Source organism: Athene noctua, chromosome 4, assembly GCF_965140245.1.
Source record: "Athene noctua chromosome 4, bAthNoc1.hap1.1, whole genome shotgun sequence".
NCBI classification, from domain to species: Eukaryota; Metazoa; Chordata; class Aves; order Strigiformes; family Strigidae; genus Athene; species Athene noctua.
In genome coordinates, this window is record NC_134040.1 from 71,173,454 (window position 1) to 71,187,002 (window position 13,549).

Genomic DNA, 13,549 nt, shown 5'->3' on the forward strand with positions numbered 1-13,549 from the left:
ATACTGACAAAAAGTTTATTATAAATTGTTGAGTATCTTAGCAAACTAGCAATTATTGCATACATTTTTACAGCAGAACAGTTGTAAGATTTTCTAGGAATTGGGGGTGTAAAATACAATTACGGAAATATTTAAAGCTTCTGATCAGTACATACTCAGTAGCTAAAAGAGGACAGAAAACGCTTAACTTACAACTGTTTTCTTCATGTGTGTTCACTACAGGGTAAAATTCATCCCTGTCCAGAAGTCAGCATAAGACAACATATACAGAACACATATATTCTGTATATATATTTATTTACACAGAAGCCTGAATTTCATAGTTCTTCAAAATGCAGCATAAGAGTGACTTCCAAACACTACCAACAGTTCATGCAGCACTTATATTCTGCAAAAGAAACCCTACCTTTATAAAGCTCAGCTTTATGAAAATAAGATTGCTTTTGAATAGCTCATGAGATTCTCATCATAATATCAGGACTAAACAGCAACTTGGAAACTGGACATTTAAGAGGCTTATTGCATCTTCACATGCTAATCTGAGAGTAATAGCTTATTTTACTGTAGGACTGCAAAGTACACTAATCCCTCGTGCGTGCTAGCTCAGATTGCACATCCATCTTTCTCATTCTCTGACCAACATGAATACCCAAACTCTGAAAGTCAGGATTACACTGTAACACCTCCAAAATGTGAAATCACTCCCATGTATCCACTTCTGAACTTTAAAAGCTACTCTTGAAGACATGAGCGAAATGACAGCCTTGGCACAAGCATCACATACTTCTTACACTGCAAAGTACCACCCTTAAAAACATGTTGCCACTGGGTGAATGAATACATGGATTGAAAATGATGTAACAGGAAGTTATAATTTGCATTTGAATTCCGAGTCAAACCTTTTCCTCTCCCCCGAAGAAACTTTTCTCAGTGGGAAACTGCGAAAAACTGCAAATTTCAAGATCATTTACAGCATAAGTTTACAGACCTCTTTTAATAATAAACATTGCAAGCAGTGAATATATCTTCATTATCATTAAGGTACTCAGTGTGGCAAAAACACAGGGTGACGTCTGTCTCAAAGCAGACAACTACATGCAGGTATCAGACCACATTACACAAACTCCAGCTCATGTGTGTGGAAAACCTGTTTTTTCAATGCACAAAAATAATGGAACAAATGCTAGCTGCAAAGTTAAAAAAGGACTCACACACAATAAAACCAGCCCTTTCTTAAAAGAGTATTTCTGAATTCTGGACGTAAAGTTTCTCAATTTTGGATACTGCTTATTAAGTGTCTAAAATGGGGATGAGGCTTTGGATTTCCTGAAGAGTCTAATTAAGTTAAAAGCCTTGTGCCTCCTAAATTTCAAAGGCAATTTGGCACTAAATTCCTTGGAAAATTCACTATGATGGTATTTGAAAACTGTTATCCTTTTCACTTACTGAACAATTTAACCTATACTGATTATCTTTGAAATATTTTCTTGATTTGTCCTTGATTTTCTTCAAACAGAATTCAGTGAATTTTTGGTTTTACCGTAAGAAAGACACATTAGATACCAAATGTGTTTCATGGCAAAAACTGACCAGTTCAGGTCAAATAAAAAAAAAATCTAAAAAGAAAAAAAAAAAATTTGAAGCAGAATCTGAACGTTTGCTAAGGTTATCAAAATCCGCATTTCAGCCAAATATTAGCTGGGGGAAGTATTGTTAAGTTCCTTCAGGAAAAGATGCATACATAACATTTCTGTGTTTCCCAGAAGGATTAGTCTCAAAGCACCTTGAACAAAGCCTGCACCTTTAAATATTCACAAAAACTAATGAGGCATATCTTATTCTGATTACCACTTTTTCTAATATCACCCACTGATAAACACTTTGTAGATTTTAGTATTTAAGGATCATTTACCTTAAAATAACAACCTATCTCATAAATAGATTGCAGAACTTCCTCCTAGTTGGCTCTTGCTCACCTCCTCCAATATTCTTCAGCTGCCTAACAACATATTTTATCACCTAAGTCTCATCCCAATGGCTTTCTCCAGCATACGCAATAAACTTAAACCAACTTTACTGAAAACCTGTAGTTCTCTTAACCCACTGAAATTCTCATTTCAGATAGAAAATGCAGTTAAAAAATGACTCCTCGTTAGATGATTTTCCCCCACTGATACAAAGAAAAACTGAAGTGACACAACAGAGAATAAGACCTATCATAATACAGTAACATGCATTTACCAGAAAGACTAAAAACCTGGTGTCTACAAGACACAAAGCAATGAATGAAGCAGCTTTGTTCTCTCCTATTACCCAGCTAAGAATGAAACACTTTTCACAGCCCTGAGACGTTGCTGTCCTACTACCTTAAAAAAGCTACAAGATTGTGTCAACTAAGCCACAGCTATTAGTCGCATTGGGTCAACAGTTTCATTACATTCATGACGCAAAGATAAATTTTTCCCTTTCTGTTGCATGCCATGAAGTCCACCCCTGGATCCAATGAATAGCCGGTACAAAGCTGTTTTTAGATCAAGCGCCCTACAGTTGCAATTTTTAGAACTGTTTGCTTTAGAAAAGTGTTGACATTGACCACTGTCCCTTGAGCATGAGTCCCTGGTACTATATGAGAAACAAAAAGCTGAGTAGGGCCCTCCTTTGAAATATGCAGCTGAGTTTACTCAACACAACAGATGACTAGAGTATGATGCATGTATGAGTGCCTGCCTTCGTATGCTGTCTATTTTGACTGTTGTGATTTCTCTGTTTAATCAATATTCACTACTTTTTTGCAGTGAACTAACACCTCTTTACAACTTTCCTTGTAAGCTGCTTTTTAAGAAACATTCTTTCAACTGGGACACAAAGGATAAAGGACAAAAGAAATAAGCTATGTTTAAAGAAAATGCTACAAGTGTAAAATCTTATTTTCAACCCATGTGTCTGTATATTTAGACTGTAGGCACTCCTACAGGACAACAATATTTATATGCATGTCATATCTAGCAAATTAAAAACCTGGTCTTATTAAAATTAGAACTTTTAGGCAATATCAACAAAAACAGACATGTTTTGTTAAAAATGACAAAAGGAGAACAAATTCACTGATTTCAAAGAATCTTTATAATCCTTCTCACCTCCCACTTCTTGCATTAATAACAGTGCTCAACTTATGTCTGCAAATACCATCTTTTCTTCCATTCAGAGATCACAATTAATAGTGAAAACATCTAAGTATGGGTATTGGGATATTTTCATTGCAACAAGCAAAAGATACTATTGCTAAGACCCAGTCTAACTTAAACAAAGTAAGCCTATTAGAGGCACAACCTAATAGGATCCGATCAAAGCTTTGTATAACCAACAGGAGACTCAGGAGGATGAATGGGCAAAAATTATGCTAAAAATGCATGGGGAAACACCCCCAAAACTATTCATGTACTTGCTCTCTCCGTTTTTTGAGGAAATTGTCACAGTTTCACAAAGACAGTCGCCAAAAGGTCATAAATATTCACTGTGACACTCCCATCCCATTACGTTCTCCTAAACAGTATGGAATCTACAAAATTTCCATCTGCAGAAACACAGATGAAAAGGACAGATCGTTTAATTGGAGGAAATGAATGACAAGGAACAAAAAATGAATAAAGCAATGAAAGATATGTAGAAAAAGTAGATGAAGAGCTTTGTCAGGACAGAAAGCAAGGGCCTATTAAAAGAAATTGTAAGGAAGAAAATTCACAAATCCTAAAAGGCTGGAATTCTCAGAGCATAAAATTAGAGCAAAGAATTCAGTTGCAAGTTGTAGTTAAGGTCACAATGACATTAAGAATCAGAAGACAACTAGACATTTTGTTGAAAGAAGAGTTTCTAGGATACATTAGCAAAAATCCAAATTTTGGTCTCAGATGAGATTTCTAAGAGCTAATAAAATAATTATTAATTAGTACGGATTATAAATACATCTCTCCAGACAGGTTCACATCTGCCTGCTTCAAAGTGTTTAACATAGCATCATTCCACTTTATAATATTATTAGTATTATTGCAGCTATACTTAAATTGATCTCAGATATAACAAAATTACTACTCATCGTGACAGCTTTAAAAAAATGCATTATGGGGACTATTGAAAAAAATTTGAAAATTAGAGAAATCTTCCAGGAAAATAAAAATAATGGCTTCCTTTTATATCTGTTTCTCTCATTATAATTCTGCTTATGCATAGGTCTTCTCTATTTTGTCTATTTAGCTCCCTTTAAACAGCTTGTGATTTGCTTAAGAAGAATAATGTCAAAAACATAATTTAAAAGAAAATACAATCACTTCCAAAACAAAAATCTCGGTTAGTCTAGGGTCAGAAAAAATTTGCTTTCACTTTTATTACTGTTATCTTAAGAACTGAACCTCAGCTTTACTTTGTGACCAATCCAGTTACATTTTGTCACCTCTCAGGAAATGTCTTCATTATAGTATCTTACAAAAAAACAGTTCCAGTAGAACACACACACTTCCATTGCCAAGTCAGTATACATGAGGGCAGAGGCACTTTACAGCATCCCTTAAACTCTAACCTTCAAGTGTCACAGCTGTGCTCCTTCTCCATATCAGAGAAGACTCAGCTATTCTTTCTTCTCAGGGGTGTTCGAGTAGATGGAAGCCCGGCACTCATATCTGGTGAAACCACGATACACTCCTGATGGGAGCAACTAGAAAATGAGGCTGTGAGGATCATTTCAAGATCTTCCTGCCCTCTAATGTCAATTAAGCCAAACTGAGTCACTACAGATAATTTAACCTACTACTTTAGCATGTCCTACTGTCACCATTTCAACAAATAATTTAAAAATGGAAGCCAAGCTCACTTCAAAATGGAAGTGGTTGCAATCCTCTTTCTTTGACTGATATACACTGGGGAAATAGTGGAAAGGTGTATACACCATCTAACCTTAGCCACTTAAAGTGTTTGGAGTCTACACTCCAAAGCAGCTACTCTCCTCTATTAAGCCAGATGTCTGGACAAATTTCATACTCAGTGAAATTAACACCAGTTAGTGATAACTTACCCTCAGGAATTAACTTTCTAGACATTTTACACAGAAGTTTTATCAGTGGAAGTTTTCACTTTAGCAGGAATTCTTGAATGAATGCTGCAAAACATTCCAGGAATAGTACCTTCCAAATTCATACAGATGCATTTGTGTCATCTAGCTAGTCCTGGAGCTCAGTTCAGCTGGTCAGAAGACACTAGGCACCACCCACAAGTACAGTGTGCTACTTCGGAACATTAACTATCTGAAACTGTGTATACGCATGTGTTTGTCTCCCCATGGTTTATAAAGGCAGTCTACATGATCTTGTTCAAGTTGCAGTGAAATCAAATCTTTATATTGAGATAGAGCACACAGACAGATAAGGATTCATGTCACTGTAGCTTAAACTTTCAGTGGTCTTATTCCAAAAACTGTTAGAGTTAGCTCTCAGAACCCTAAGCATTCCAGGTGAGAGTTGAAAGGATATAGGTCATTTGCACACTACAGGACTTAGTATCAGTCCCCAGCTGTCCCTTCATAAGAGCCTTCGTAAGACCCACCATTTCTCTTTTACCTACATCTGTGCTAGATGCCTTGGCAGGGAACCCTCATGTGCAGGCAAGAAGCACACAGCTGTACTCCAGCCCATGTCCCCAACTAGAGGACAAGATGGCCAAGGGATGTTGCAAGCTGTACCTGCTAGTCATATCTAAACTAGAGTTTATAGTTATATTTATTTTAGCTATTTAAACACACAATCACCATCTCTCAGTAATATTTTTCCAATTTTACCACTAACAGAAAATTGAACCTGAAAGGTCCAGGACTGCATCACTAACAGCTATACAATGCTCCTAATGGGAGGTGGCAACAATGCATTAAACCTTGTTTTCTCAAGATCTTCTACACAGCTCTGTATAATATATGCTACATATATATACATATGTATATATATATACACACACACTGCCAGGCTAGTCAAGAAAAAAACCCCACAAGCTGCTAATACTTACTAGCTCCTAGTTAACAGAAAGCTGCAGAGAGCAGCACAGACAAGTTTTGCTCACTTACACAGGAAACGTATCAGTATTCCCACCGCCCTCCTGTCAGTTTGACAGTAATTTCTGATGTTGTTCTTTAGTTTACTTACTGCTTAAATAAACCTTCTGCTTACAGTCACGGTCAGTTTGAAACTATTCAGAAAGCAAGAACTACATGAAAAGGATATATAAAAGCCTGAGAAGTACATAAGTCATACAAAATCTAAAAATACAAGCAATTTATCAGAGATTACTGCATAGTAGAAAGGCAATGAATGGTCTTACAATGCACACATGATTTAAAAAATTAAAAAAAAACAAAAGCAACTTACAGCCACCTGACATTAATGGAGAACTAGTTATTTGTGGAGCAAAAGCACCTCTTGACATTGTAACACTGTTTTCTAGCTAGTAATTTCTCATGATTCATGCACTGTAGGTTTATCTGAAATAGACTACAACAATCAAACTGCAATCAAAATAATCACAGAAGTATGAATTTGTTTCTCCCATTTACTAAGTTTAGAGCCAAGAACTTACCAGTTTCCTGGAAAAAACATGTAAGTGGCACTAAAAACAGAGAATCTATAGACCAGTCTCGCATGAATCAGCCCACAAAACCACTGCTGTCTTTGGTTCGTTACATTAATACTCATAATTATCCTCTCTAGTTTTGTGGAGGCATGAAGGGCCACAATTACTACAGTCCTCCAGACTGTATCAATAGACAATAGCAAGAATGACCCTGCAGAATGCCATTTCCCGAGACAGTCACCCTTAAACCTGTCTCCAGAGGACGGACACACAGCACTTAGTGACACATCAACTTCTAAGTAACACTAAGAAAGAAATTGTAAGTTGCTCCTCTACCAATATGAAGTTTCTCAGGAGCGTTCTGCTTTCAATGGGTCAAAACAAGTTCCTCACGCAGCTCCACAGAGATGAACGTCGTTGGGTGAGGATTCTGGAGGTCCTGCTGCACCTCTTGCGTCTCTACAACAATACAATCCCTCCACACTGTGCAAATTATCAGTGCAGGAGCTGAACTGTTGGGAAGCTGAAATAACAGGTTTTTTGCCTGAAGACAGGTAGTATGAGATGCAGACGTACAGCATAATAATACTGTATGTCACCCAAAATTGCAGTACCTCTTAAGTGGTGTGAATTAAGCTAAAGAGAATTCTCTTTGCACTTTTTCTAAGACCATTATGACTCTTGCTTTAAAGTGCATTAAATCTTGTTTGCAGGATAAACAACTATGTGGAAACAGACTTGGTAAAAACAATTTTCCTCAACTCTTAATCCCAGGTATCCTTTCCTGCCAGTGGATTAATTGAGGCACAACAGCCAATGAGTGTAATAAGCAGGTGAAATATAAATGACAGGCCATATAACAGTATTCATTCCTTCCCTTCCAAGCTACTTCTATAGCAGAGTCAAGATAGTCACCTCAAGAGGGAGAGAGGCAAGCTCAGTCTGAGGAAGGCTGTGAAGCCAAATTTTGTTGCATAATTTGGAAGCATATACTACAACTACACCATAGTAAATGAGGGAATCAAAGCATTTATAATTGCCACCCACACGTTCTGTAAACCAACAGATAATTAACCAGGAGCTTATTATTAATGTTTAAAAAGAATTATAGACTTAATTAATGCATATTTTCACAACACTGAAAATAAACTAAGAAGTTGTCTTCTACTGAATCTGAAAAACATCAGACCAATCAAAAATAAAAAATAAACACTATTTGTCAGAGGTACTCACTGCTTGTACCATTCCCTTCCTTCTCTCCCACTGGACTTTAAATTTTTGTTTCATCAGCAAAATAGAGTACCTTATCTTCAGTTCCTGAGAATTTGATATAATCACTTCTTTCTTTGTGTGTCTTTTATTTCCTTTTTTTCACCAGCACTTTTTCAAATTTGGCATTGCTTATTCCATAATGAGCTATCAACCTCTTAATTTCCAAGCAGCTCATACAATTCTCCAGCTTTCCTAGTATTCACCATGGCTGCTGGCGTATGAATGATGTGCACATGTTCACTAGCACCATTTTGATATCTATACGTGCATTCTGACACTACCCGAGACTTAGGGAGTTTATACCTAAAGCAAAACACTGCCTGCATACTGATTCCAAAGGATAAAATATTTAGGTTTAGTTGTATTGATACTCTTTCCTGTGTCATCACATTTAACTTTATAGGATACTTTTTTTCCTGACCACTGTTTTCAACACTACTGTTGGAAATTAGTTATCATATATTTTTTAAAACACAGAGGTTTCATGATGCCTGTCCCCTTATTTTACCTTCAGCAAAACGCAGTTGTCTGTCAGGTTTTAACAAGGCATGAAATTATACCTCAGCAAAGTAAATTAACAAGCAACACCAGGGACAGCTGTTGTATTTCTTTGTCATCGGTTCAGATATATCAATTTATATTCCTCAGTATATCCTTTATTTCAAAAAAAATCTACATAATAAGTAATGAAGCAAAAAATTAAATATCTTTACAATAATTCTTCTCTCCTTACTCTGCAAGGTAGCTTTGTACTAGCTTATGATCAGGAAGATGCTTGGAGTGTGTAAAAATGCTACAATTAAAACTTGTATTTCCCTGAACATATTCACAGAAGCCAACACAAAACCATATGCCAGGCAACATACGAGATTAAAGTTCAAGGCTCAGTTTATCTCAGAAAGACAAAAGAAAGGCATGGGGAGAGCAGTGGGAAGATTCATCTCCAGTGGTCACTCAAACCTTAATGAGAGCTGTGCAAGACACTCTTAATGTGGTTTTAGGGTCTTGGAATCATCTACAACCAAAAAAAATATCTGCTACTCTTCACCAGTGTATATGCATATCATTTAAACTCTTACTATGGATCTTGCTAGTGTGTTTTCTGTTTTTCAACTGGGTTAGCCTCACCTTTTGCCTTACTTGCACTGGACTCTCATCAGGATCTCCAAATAAGTGACTCAAACCTGTATTCTCAGTGGAATCAAAAGAAGGTATTTCAAACCTTTTTTCAGAGGGCATGAGAAGAACAGGGGAAAAAGCTAAGTGCTCCAGAGATCCAGCAAGGGAAGTATTCAGAGAAAATGATGAACTCTTGTCACTGTGCATCAGCAAACATGTCTTTCATAAAAAAGGAATAATTTACCATTTTGTCTATGTAAACAGACCATTCATGCTCTTACATTTCTGTCAAAATGAGTGGCTATCATATTTAGAAACTGTGCTTCTATAAACATATAGAAGTAGACTTTGTGTTACTACTTATTTTACATAGAACACATTAAAATACCTGAAGTTTTGATCTTTTATAAACACTGTACAGAGTGCTATTCTGATGTTGATTAGCTGAACACAGAACAATTCAGCTGTGGGGAAAAAGAGGTAGAAAAGACTTCTATTTTCTTATTTGTTCACCAGCTAACGTTAATAGAAATAATACATGCAAACTACCTTTGATAAAAATTACAAAACTGGTCATAATGAAGTAATTGCCACCATGATCTACAAACCTTAATAAGTTATATAGTTATTTGTCTGTGTATCATGACATCCAGTTTTACAATAGTGATTGATTTATTTGGAATGCTACCAGATATTTTAACAGTATAACAGAAATACTTTAATCAATATCACCATTAACTGCATGGAATTATTTCTGGCAAAAAGACTTGAGGCAAATATATTGGAACTATCTCGTGGTTTAAAAATGTTAGATTTCTCTCTCTAGCAATCTGCACTCAGAAATAATAATAATAATAATAATAATAATAAATATATATATATCCTTTATCCTCCCCATGTTGTCTTTTCTGTTTATACCAATATGATGGTTGAATATGTGAATTATACAGCCAATTGCAGCCTTCAGCAGGAAGCTGCATATATGCTTCTCTGCAACATGCCTCTGTGATACTATCCCCCACTTCTTTAACAAGAAGTGAATAGATTAAGCACTAAATATAGAGGTGCATAGGAGGACTTGAAATAAGCCAGTCCAGCCATCTGTGAAGATAGACTGTTGCCATAGCTTCATTAACTTATTGACAACCAAATCAAAAGAGAATTCAAAGAAAATAGAACCAGAATTGCTTGTTCTCCAAGCAGGATTTAACTGGTTAAATAAGGCATATTTCTTCTGGGCTGTATATAGTACCAGTCATAAATTATTCCAAACAGAAATTACCTTACTAATTCTTTTATTAGGCCCTTATTATATCAACAGTCTCTAGAATCTTTTCTCCTCCTCTTCTCAGTATTTTTCTCTGAAGCATCCTTCCAAAACAATACGTCCAATGCTTAAAAGAAATCTGTATTGACTGATGTCAGTCTTTTAAAACTGCTACTATGTTTATACATTAACAGTGCTTACAAGCTCCTTCCTGTGAGATTATCCCGTAAGAATTGTCTGCAGAAACTGTCAACAATATACTTAGCATTTGCAAATGCCTCTATTCAGAACTGCACAAATAATTTATAAAATAATTATGGTCCTGACAGCATTTCAATACAGATATACCAGAGGCAGAAGTGCATCCTTCTTTCTGAAATGTCTCTGCATACGATCCAGATGCTGAAAAGAGTACAAAGTCAATGTATTAGCAAAGGGACAGAGTGGAGTCTCTGCTCACTCTTGCTAGGGCATCAGACAGCATAACACCTTGAGTGCAGATTAAAGATGTCCACTGGTGGTAAGGACCAGTGACAGGCCATTATCCTTCTGGAGAACGGCTGATGCCCGTAATTCCTAAAAAAAAAGACAGTTTCTTCGCCCACGTGAATCTCTTTAATGAGTATAGGCAGGGTTTTTTAGCCCATTGTACTTCTCAAATTCCTGGGCTTCAAAGCAACCTGCTACTCCATATAAGAGTGGTACCCCATGTAGGATTTTTACATCAAGTGCAGAAGTATCTTCAATGCTTCTGCAAAACTGAAGTTATACCTAGAGAAGAATGCTTTGTATAATACGAAAAATGATGGCAATGAAATTTAGAACTATGGTAGCTTTGATGTAATTTATTAATGTCTATACTCCATTAGTATCACATGTATGTGAACATTTGCTCATAACAAACACCAGATCACTGCGCACTTGGGAGGACTAGGCACGGGATCAGTTCTTAGGCCAAGGAAAAAAACATGCCTCCATGCTCACATATTGCCCATTCTCTAACCAGGCTTCAGAATTGTCTGCAACTATATAGAAATAGACATTTTAGATCAGAAAAAACATGCATATTTTCTGTTATTTTGTCCTCAGATGCAGTCACACTAGTAAAATCAGATAGAATTCAGCATATCTGCAGGAGTCCAAATAATGCATTTGTTGTCTACAAATGTTTATAGTGCTCAACGTGCAACATGGCTCAACTTTTGTATCCTGTCACAGGCTTTTCTCCATATTCTCACCTAAGATTTTTTCAAGTCAGGTCTGTACTTTGTATCTTCAATGAATATAAATATTTATAACTGATATAACACACATATATATACACATGTGAAATACTTCCATTTCTCAGAGACTTTTCATGAAAAGATGAACAGAACTACTGAAAGAGAAAAGAAAGTTGAAATAAATTAGCCAATTCTAAATCAATCTTACCTCTTTTGAGTCTGAGTTTAAGGCTACTGTTATGATATTGGAAATCCACTCGCCTGACTAGTGCTAATTAATTAAGCCTACCAAATAATACTGAAAATTTGAAAAATTCAGTTCTTAGGGCATTATAAACAGAGTAGCAGTTTTTCTTCTCTGTTCCTTGCCTAATCATAAAAGTCTCCTTGAAATATTCTGGAATACCCCCTCCATATTTTTTGATAAAACCAAAGGAAAAGCTTCAGCATCTGAGTTACTTTAATACACTTAATACACAGGGCAATTGCTGAAGTTTCACCAGTACTGCATGAAGTAGAATGAAGAAAACAATGTTGAGTTTTTACTTTACAACACAAGGTGCAGAACTGAGATTCTGATTTCAAACGGATTTTCTTGTATCTGCACTTCATATTTGTTTTAACATCTCTCAAATTATATCAGAGTAGTTAAGAAATACTAAGAAAGAGAAGTACCTTGGGAAAAAAAATGGAAATAAATATAAAAATATTTTCTGACAGTTCATAAAGAGCTTGAATTGTGGAAGACTAACATTTTAAAATTTTAATTTAGTATTGGGTTATGTCAAACTAAATTACCTACAATGCCCGGGTATAGAGCTGTTGCTACTTTAAAATAGAGTGCTAGGTAAGGAAAAAATTCTGAAATAGTTACTTTTAAAGGATTAAACAGCTACTATTAGTTTTGAAACCCTCTTCATTAGCACCTTCTCTCTTATAGTTTTCAGGAACTTGCTAACTAGATGGTGTTTAGTTAAGCTATGATAACTACATATACAAGGGAGAAAATTTAAATACTGGTTAAATTCTAGCTTGTAAATTCCCAATCTCCTTCAAGATATACTTTTTAGGCATATTTATATATGATACATAGGTAAGAAGCTTTTCTCTTCCCTATCTTACAGTTTATTTACAAATTATAAATCTTGATTGGGACTAAGAACTTCTGAATCCTGTTCTCAGCTCTGCCACCAGTTATATGAACCTGCCAAAAAAACCCATCTAATGCTTTTGGTTCTTCGTATAAAATGGATCTTCTAATATTTTTCTTGAAGTACTGTTAAGTAGGACAACTCCATCTCTCTCACTTGCATAAGTATTTTGATGTAGACAGACTCAAGATGAAAACAACAGTTTAAATTCCAAGTGTAGTTTGTCATGCAATGTATGTAAAATTAAATTATTTCAGTACAGCTTGTAGAAAATTCTTTGCCACAAGTGGCACGACTGAAAAGGGCACTATCATATAATTTAATAACTCTAGAAAAAGATGACCAATCCATAAGAGGTCTGAGTCATAACAAGCACCTGCACAGGCAATCATTGCTAAAGAACTTTTCAGTGGAAAAGTTTCATACTCTCATACAGGTTTGGACATTTTCTACCTTTCATTCACTTTTAAAAGAATTTCTGAAAAATAATCTATAGCAGTTTAGCAACCATCACAGCAGATGCATAACCTATAATGACACAACATGAAAATCTTGCTCCTTAGATTCAAAAACTTAATAAAAGAGGAAAAATATTTGCTCTTCACTAAAATATATCAAGTTAATAATAGCAGACATTAAGGCATGTGGCAGGGTTTTCAGTACCATCAAGCTGTAAGTCAAAATGCCAAAATAAAACCTTTTTTTCCAGTAGTATGAATATAATCTAACAGTAAATAACAGAAGAGAAGAACTTACAGGTAAAACAATCTTTTAGCAATTTTCTGCTATGACAGAGCTTCATATGGCCCTTCACATTACTTCCTGGGTTCATTTCCTAGAACAAACAGAAACAAGACACAGGTGAAACCAGTTATATCATGTTGAAATACTGTATACCTAAACTTAATAGA

At 35.6% G+C, this 13,549-nt stretch overlaps 1 protein-coding gene across 3 annotated transcripts in view; it reads right to left on the bottom strand.

Annotated features, from left to right (window-relative positions):
* The window catches only part of MARCHF1 (membrane associated ring-CH-type finger 1), a 254,111-nt gene that overhangs the window by 159,497 nt on the left and 81,065 nt on the right, over nucleotides 1-13,549 (bottom strand). For all 3 annotated transcript variants that reach the window (XM_074905710.1, XM_074905706.1, XM_074905709.1), the window contains exon 2: nucleotides 13,395-13,473. The gene's annotated coding sequence lies outside the window, so the exon portion shown is untranslated. The remainder of the gene's footprint in view (nucleotides 1-13,394; nucleotides 13,474-13,549) is intronic.